This window comes from Carcharhinus amblyrhynchos, unplaced genomic scaffold, assembly GCF_965287045.1.
Source record: "Carcharhinus amblyrhynchos unplaced genomic scaffold, sCarAmb.v2.hapA scaffold_745, whole genome shotgun sequence".
Lineage (NCBI taxonomy): Eukaryota > Metazoa > Chordata > Chondrichthyes > Carcharhiniformes > Carcharhinidae > Carcharhinus > Carcharhinus amblyrhynchos.
This window is the reverse complement of record NW_027650485.1, coordinates 1-9,466: the sequence shown is the minus strand read 5'-3', so window position 1 is coordinate 9,466 and position 9,466 is coordinate 1. Positions and strand designations below refer to the sequence as shown.

General features: G+C 51.7%; 1 long non-coding RNA gene across 1 annotated transcript; it reads right to left on the bottom strand.

The window, feature by feature from the left end:
- Nucleotides 1-4,155: 4,155 nt before the first annotated feature.
- On the bottom strand, nucleotides 4,156-6,554 carry LOC145340050 (uncharacterized). Its single transcript, XR_013886202.1, has 2 exons — nucleotides 6,443-6,554; nucleotides 4,156-4,427 (listed from the first exon to the last, which is right to left on the bottom strand). It is a non-coding gene; the product is annotated as an uncharacterized LOC145340050 (long non-coding RNA).
- Between the last annotated feature and the right edge of the window lie 2,912 nt (nucleotides 6,555-9,466).

Sequence of the window (9,466 nt, the reverse complement as noted above, 5' to 3'; positions counted from 1 at the left end):
TAGTTAGGCTGCACTTGGAATATAGTGTTCAATTCTGGTCGCCACACTACCAGAAGGATGTGGAGGCTTTGGAGAGGGTACAGAAAAGATTTACCAGGATGTTGCCTGATATGGAGAGCATTAGCTATGAAGGTTGGAGAAACTTGGTTTGTTCTCAGTGGAATGAGAAAGGTTGAGGGGAGACCTGATAGAATCTACAAGATTATGAGAAGCATGGACAGAGTGGATAGTCAGAAGCTTTTTCCCAGGATGTAAGAGTCAATTACTAGGGGGCATAGGTTAAAGGTGCAAGGGACAAGGTTTAGAGGAGATGAAAGAGGCAGATTTTTTTTTTTTACAGAGGGTGGTGAGTGCCTGGAAGTCGTTGCTGGGGGAGGTAGTGGAAGTGGATACAGTAGTGACTTTTAAGGGGTGTCTTGACAAATACATCAATAGGTTGGGAATAGAGGGATATGGTCCCCAGAAGAGTAGGGGGTTTTAGTTAAGTTGGGCAACATGGTCAGTGCAGGCTTGGAGGGCTGAAGGGCCTATTCCTGTGCTGTAATTTTCTTTGTTCTTTGAACCCAACAAAGTTGTTACCAAGAGCTGGACCTAGAGGGGTTTCCATGGCAACACATTCATGCACAATATTTAATGGAACAAATGCTTGGGAAGGACACTACAGGAGGGAGCATGTAATGTCCTAACTGTGGTAGGGGTTGTGAATTTTATAAAAGAGAATGCGTAGATTCAAAATAACAACAAAGTTTATTGTGCAGAGCACAAAATGAAACAAAATAAGAGGCTGTGAAGCAATTGTGCAATCACTTAAATGTATAACAGAGTGGCCACACACATACTTGTGTACATGCATACATAAGCTGCTGTTCAGTGCAATAAGGGCAGAGCCCTGGACGTTTTGCAGGAAGGCTTGTAGGTCTTGTGGTTCTGTGGTAAGCATTCAGGTCTCTGAGACAGAAGCTCCATGTTCAGGTTCCACTTCAGAAATTGATGGTCAAGGAAGTGTCTTTGTAACACAGTCAAGCAATGAAAGAGTATTAAGCTGCAAATCCTTCCACCACACACTAATGGCAGGTGGCGAGAGTGGGGGAAGAGACCATTGACCAGGTAGGTCATACAGTCATCGAGGTTTACAGTATGGAAACAGGCCCTTTGGCCTAACTTGTCCATACCACCCCTATTTTAAATCCCTAAGCTAACCCCAATTGCCCACATTTGGCCCATATCCCTCTACACCCATCTTACCCACGTAACTATCTAAACGCTTTTTAAACAACAAAATTGTACCAGCCTCTACTACTGCCTCTGGCAACTCATCCCACTCACCACCCTGTGTGTGAAAAAATTGCTCCTCTGGACAATTTTGTATCTCTCCCCTCTCACCTTAAACTGCCTTCTAGTTTTAGATTCCCCTACCTTTGGGAAAATATATTGACTATCTAGCTGATCTAAGCCCCTCATTATTTTATAGACCTCTATAAGATCACCCCTCAGTCTTCTACACTCCAGAGAAAAAAGTCACAATCTATCCAGCCTCTCCTTATAACTCAAATCATCACGTCCCGGTAGCATCCTAATAAATCTTTTCTGCACTCTTTCTAGTTTAATAATATCCTTTCTATAATTGGGTGACCAGAATTGCACACAGTATTCCATGTGTGGCCTTACCAATGTTTTGTACAACTTCAACAAGATGTCCCAACTCCTGTATTCAATGTTCTGACTGATGAAATCAAGCATGCTGAATGCCTTTCTCATCACTGTCCACTTGTGACTCCACTTTCAAGGATCTATAAATATGTACTCCTAGATCTCTTTGTTCTGTAACTCTCCTCAATGCCTTACCATTAACTGGTTAAGTCCTGCTCTGGTTCAATGCATCACCTCGCATTTATCTAAATTAAACTCCATCTGCCATTCATTAGCCCACTGGCCCAACTGATCAAGGTCTCATTGCAATTCGAGATAACCTTCTTCACTGTCCACTATGCCACCAATCTTGGGGACATCTGTAAACTTACTGACCATGCCTCCTATATCATTAATATAAATGACAAATAACAGTGGGCCCAGCACTGATCCCTCAGGCACACTGCTGGTCACAGGCCTCCAGTTTGAAAAACAACTCTCTACAACCACCCTCTGGCTTCTATCAAGAAGCCAATTTTGTATCCATTTAGATACCTCACCCTGGATCCTGTGAGATTTAACCTTATGCAACAACCTACCATGTGGTACCTTGTCAAAGGCCTTGCTAAAGTCCATGTAGACAACATCAACTGCACTGCCCTTATCTATCTTCTTGGTTACCCCTTCAAAAAACTCAATCAAATTTGTGAGACATGATTTTCCACTCACAAAGCTATGCTGACTGTCCCTAATCAGTCCTTGCATCTCTAAATGCCTGTAGATCCTTTCTCTCAAAACAGCTTCCAACAAGTTACCCACCACAGATGTCAGGCTCACTGGCCTGTAGTTCCCAGGCTTTTCCCTGCAGCCCTTTTTAATAAAGGCACAACATTTGCCACTCTCCAGTCTTCAGGCACCTCACCTGTGACTATTGATGATTCATATATCTCTGCTAGTGAACCCACAATTTCCTCGCTAGCCTCCCACAATGTTCTGGGATACACTTCATCAGATCCCGGGGATTTATCTGCCTTGATGCGCTTCGAGACTTCCAGCACCTCCTTCTCTGTAATATGTACATTCCTCAACGTGGAGCCTCTAACATCATTATCTTAGTGCCAGGCTACAACATGCATGTAAAAGCATGTGTTCTCACAGCAACTTGAACTGCGTGGGCAGGGAGAGGAGGGTGGGAGCACGTGGCTGGACAGCCTGGTGTGGATGGAGGATCTGCGTTCGTGTTCAATCCATTGTGTGTGTGGGGGAGACTTGTGTGTGGGGGGAGGAGCGGGGGGTTGAAGTGTTGTGTGTTAGGGCAGAGAAGCCAGGAAAAGATGATGATATTCACCCTGTAGGGGCTGCAATGTTAACCAGGTTGAGCCCAGCAGCAAACACTAAAATCCATGAGCAGGAGTAAACAGGGGAGGGTGAAGTGGTGACGATTTTACAGAGCACAAAGTTATGAGGCTGAGGGCAGAGATTAGGGTAAGGAGTAAGTTAATCACTTGGATAGAGGACTGGCTAACAGGTTGACAGCACTTCGAAAGAATCAGCAGAGACTGAACGAAGCAAATAACATCAGTTTACAGAATCTTTACATAAATTCTAGGAGCAGGAATAGTCCCTCAGCTCTGCAATTCTATATGGTCCTGGCAGATTAACTCCATTTTGCTGTCCATTCCCCAAAAGCCTCCATTACTAATTAAAAATTTGTCTGTCTCCTCATTAAATTGCCCCAATCGCAGCATCCACTGCACCTTGGGCTGGTGGGTCCCAATCCTCACTCTGGGCACTGGTGGCAAGGACAAGAGAGGATGGCACGGGGGGGGCAAGAGAGACCAGCACTGGGGGGTGGGGGGCTGGTAAGGTGGCGGCACTGAGGGGAGAGAGGGTGGCACTGGGGGGCAGGGGTGAGGTGGCAGCACTATTGGGGAGGGTAGACGAGAAGGCAGCACTGGGGGGGGTGGGGGGGGGGGAGGTTGGCGAGAGGGCGGCGGCACTGGGGTGTGAGACAATCTGTGTTACCAACTTGGGAACACCCCCGGGCTTTGCTCCTATGTTTGTGGAAATCTGGGATCAGGGGGTCTGAACAGAGCAGCGGCAGTGAGGAGGGAGAGGCACAGAGTTTGTGGAGGTAATTCTCCACAGGGAGAAGTTGCTTATTCCAGACAGCAGCAGTTAAGTGACCGTAAGATGCGGCTGGCGACATTCCGATACGTTGCTTGTCAACTTCCTCCCTCATTCACCACGTCTTCCTGCTGACTTTCTGTAACTTTCGTTCCACCTCTAACACTAACCCCCCTATCTCTCCTCCCAATTCCAGCTGGTCTGCCAGTCTCTCCACTGTCAGCAAACAGCTGTCCACCCACCCGGTCTCTCCTCCCTCACCTCCGTGCACCCCCTTCCCATGTACCACCCTCTGTGCCCCCCTCACTGCTGCCCACGCCCCCCCAGTTTACTCGCCATACCTATCCTACAATCCCTCCACCTTCCCCCTGCTGATTGAAGAGGCCTGGCTCACAGCGCTATGTACAAAATGCCTCTTTATTTGGAATGTCTGAGTGAAAATTGGGATTATACATTTGGTAGTTTTGGGGATTATTCAGAGTCAGTGACCGATTGGCAATGTCCTGAACGGAGAGGAGTCTGGACATCTCCAGACTGATCTTCAGTTGTCTCCCATCTATCAGAAATCTTGGCATCTCGCGCTCTCAGTACAAATCCTCGTCATCCCTGTCCCTGTCAGCAACATCCTGCTGGTTCTGAATCTGCTGCTGTTTCCTGTACAACTCGGCAACCTGGAGGTGGGGGGCAATCAGAGAAAGGGTGAGTAACAAAGAACAAATTTGACTGAATTCTTTGAGGAGGTAACTAAGTGTATGGACGAAGGTAGAGCTGTTGATGTCGTATACATGGATTTTAGTAAGGCGTTTGATAAGGTTCCCCATGGTCGGTTCATGAAGAAAAGGCGGTGTGGGATAGAAGGAAATTTGGCCAATTGGATAAGTAACTGGCTGTATCATAGAAGACAGAAGGTGGTGGTGGGAAGAAAATTTTCAGACTGAAGGCCAGTTACCAGCGGTGTATCACAGGGATCAGTGCTGGGTCCTCAGCTATTTGTGATTTTTATCAATGACTTGGAAGAGGGGCTGAAGGGTGGGTCAGTAAATTTGCTGATGACACCAAGATTGGTGGAGTAGTGGATGAGGTGGACGGTTCTTGCAGGCTGCAAAGAGAGATTGACAGGATGCAGAGCTGGGCCGAAAAGTGGCAGACGGAGTTTAACCCTGATAAGTGCGAGGTGATTCATTTTGGTACGACAAATTTGAATGCAGATTACAGGGTCAACGGCAGGGTTCTGAGAATGTGGAGGAACAGAGAGATCTTGGGGTTCATATCCACAGATCTCTGAAGGTTGCCACTCAATGGATAGAGCAGTGAAGAAGGCTTATAGTGTGTTAGCGTTTATTAACAGGGGGTTTGAGTTTAAGAGCCATGGGGTTATGCTGCAACTATACCGGACCTTGGCGAGGCCACATTTGCAATATTGTGTTCAGTTCTGGTCACCTCACTATAAGGAGGATGTGGAAGCATTGGAGAGAACACAGAGGAGATTTACCAGGATGCTGCTTGGTTTGGAGGGTAGGTCTTATGAGGAAAGGTTGAGGGAGCTGGGGCTTTTCTCTTTGGAGCGGAGGAGGATGAAAGTCGACTTAATAGAGGTTTATAAGATGATGAGGGGGATAGATGGAGTGGATGTGCAGAGACTATTTCCTCAGGTGGATGTAGCTGTTACTAGGGGGCATAACTATAAGGTCCACGGTAGGAGATATAGGAGGGATGTCCGAGGTAGATTCTTCACTCAGAGTGTGGTTGGGGTGTGGAATAGGCTGCCTGCTGTGATAGTGGAGTCAGACACTTTAGGAACTTTCAAACGGTTATTGGATAGGCACATGGAGCACTCCAGAATGATACGGAGTGGGATAGCTTGATCTTGGGTTTGGACATAGCTCGGCACAACATTGAGGGACAAAGGGCCTGTACTGTGTTTCTATGAACGGGTGAGTGAGACCGGGGAAGGTGTGTCTCCTGTCTCTCCCACCCCCTCCGCCCCCCCACTGCTCGTCTCCCCCTCCATCCTCCCCCAGCGCCTGTCTTCCCATACGTCTCCCCCTCCCTCTCCTGCCCCGTACATCTCCCCTCCTCCCTCTCCCCGTGAATGTACTCCCCCCTCCCTCTCCTCCCCCACGTACGTCTCACCCCTCCCTCTTCCCCCCATACCTCTCCCCCCTCCCTTTCCCCCCGGCATGTCTCTCCATTTACATTTCCTTGCCATTGGCCCCACACCCAGTATCACCCGGGTATCTCCTGTTGATCAGGCAGTCGCAATGTCAACGCTCCCCCATCACCCACTGCACATATCCGGCCTCAGCCTCTCAGCCGACCCCCTTTTCCAATGGCCTGACCACCAACTCCCCACCTCCCCCCCGCCTCCACGTTACAGCTCCCCCAACTCCCCATCTCGGTACTACTGTCGCTCCTCCAGTGCGGCTAGTATCTGTCCCCTAGCAGGGGCCCTGCCCCCCAACCCCGGCACGGGCCTTGTCTTCCCCACCACTGCGGTGTGGGCCCTGTCTACATCCCCCACCACCACGGCGTGGGCCCTGTCTACAGCCCCCCCGACCCCGGCACGGGCTCTGCCCCCTCCCCCCCGCCGCAACCCACCCCACAATACCCAACCCTGGCGCGGGCCCCGTCCCTGCTCCAGACCGCCCCTCTACTGGCTCCCACGCACCGCAGGCTCTGGCTGTACCTGGCTGCTGCTTGTAGCGTGCTCGGATTTCTTATCGTTGCGGACACGGAGGAAGCGTGGGAAACGGAGTGAGATTCCTTTTTCCTCATCAACCTGGGGGGGCGGGGGACAAATTCAAAAACAGATTCAAAACCACTGACACCCACACCCCACACACAGTAACACACCCACACCCCACACACACAGTAACACACCCACTCCCCCCACACACACAGTAACACACCCACTCCCCCCACACACACAGTAACACACCCACTCCCCCCACACACACAGTAACACACCCACTCCCCCCACACACACAGTAACACACCCACACCCCCCACACACACAGTAACACACCCACACCCCACACACAGTAACACACCCACTCCCCCCACACACACAGTAACACACCCACTCCCCCCACACACACAGTAACACACCCACTCCCCCCACACACACAGTAACACACCCACTCCCCCCACACACACAGTAACACACCCACTCCCCCCACACACACAGTAACACACCCACACCCCCCACACACACAGTAACACACCCACACCCCCCACACACACAGTAACACACCCACTCCCCCCACACACACAGTAACACACCCACACCCCCCACACACACAGTAACACACCCACTCCCCCCACACACACAGTAACACACCCACTCCCCCCACACAGTAACACACCCACACCCCCCACACACACAGTAACACACCCACTCCCCCCACACACACAGTAACACACCCACACCCCACACACACAGTAACACACCCACTCCCCCCACACACACAGTAACACACCCACTCCCCCCACACACACAGTAACACACCCACTCCCCCCACACACACAGTAACACACCCACTCCCCCCACACACACAGTAACACACCCACTCCCCCCACACACACAGTAACACACCCACACCCCACACACAGTAACACACCCACTCCCCCCACACACAGTAACACACCCACTCCCCCCACACACAGTAACACACCCACTCCCCCCACACACACAGTAACACACCCACTCCCCCCACACACACAGTAACACACCCACTCCCCCCACACACACAGTAACACACCCACTCCCCCCACACACACAGTAACACACCCACACCCCCCACACACACAGTAACACACCCACACCCCCCACACACACAGTAACACACCCACTCCCCCCACACACACAGTAACACACCCACACCCCCCCACACACAGTAACACACCCACTCCCCCCACACAGTAACACACCCACTCCCCCACACACAGTAACACACCCACTCCCCCCACACACACAGTAACACACCCACTCCCCCCACACACAGTAACACACCCACTCCCCCCACACACACAGTAACACACCCACACCCCCCACACACACAGTAACACACCCACTCCCCCCACACACACAGTAACACACCCACTCCCCCCACACACACAGTAACACACCCACACCCCACACACACAATAACACACCCACTCCCCCCACACACACAATAACACACCCACTCCCCCCACACACACAGTAACACACCCACACCCCACACACACAATAACACACCCACTCCCCCCACACACACAATAACACACCCACACCCCCACACACACAGTAACACACCCACTCCCCCCACACACACAATAACACACCCACACCCCCCACACACACAGTAACACACCCACACCCCACACACACAATAACACACCCACTCCCCCCACACACACAATAACACACCCACTCCCCCCACACACACAGTAACACACCCACACCCCACACACACAGTAACACACCCACTCCCCCCACACACACAGTAACACACCCACTCCCCCCACACACACAGTAACACACCCACTCCCCCCACACACACAGTAACACACCCACTCCCCCCACACACACAGTAACACACCCACTCCCCCCACACACACAGTAACACACCCACTCCCCCCACACACACAGTAACACACCCACTCCCCCCACACACACAGTAACACACCCACTCCCCCCACACACACAGTAACACACCCACTCCCCCCACACACACAGTAACACACCCACTCCCCCCACACACACAGTAACACACCCACTCCCCCACACACACAGTAACACACCCACACCCCACACACCAGTAACACACCCACACCCACACACAGTAACACACCCACTCCCCCCACACACACAGTAACACACCCACTCCCCCCACACACACAGTAACACACCCACTCCCCCCACACACACAGTAACACACCCACTCCCCCACACACACAATAACACACCCACACCCCACACACACAATAACACACCCACTCCCCCACACACACAATAACACACCCACTCCCCCACACACACAGTAACACACCCACACCCCACACACACAATAACACACCCACTCCCCCCACACACACAATAACACACCCACACCCACCACACACAATAACACACCCACTCCCCCCACACACACAATAACACACCCACTCCCCCCACACACACAGTAACACACCCACTCCCCCCACACACACAATAACACACCCACTCCCCACACACACAATAACACACCCACTCCCCCCACACACACAATAACACACCCACTCCCCCCACACACACAGTAACACACCCACACCCCACACACACAATAACACACCCACTCCCCCACACACACAATAACACACCCACACCCCACACACACAGTAACACACCCACTCCCCCCACACACACAGTAACACACCCACTCCCCCCACACACACAGTAACACACCCACTCCCCCCACACACACAGTAACACACCCACTCCCCCACACACACAGTAACACACCCACTCCCCCACACACACAGTAACACACCCACTCCCCCCACACACACAGTAACACACCCACTCCCCCCACACACACAGTAACACACCCACACCCCCACACACACAAGTAACACACCCACTCCCCCCACACACAATAACACACCCACTCCCCCCACACACACAGTAACACACCACACCCCCACACACAATAACACACCATCCCCCACACACACAATAAACACACCC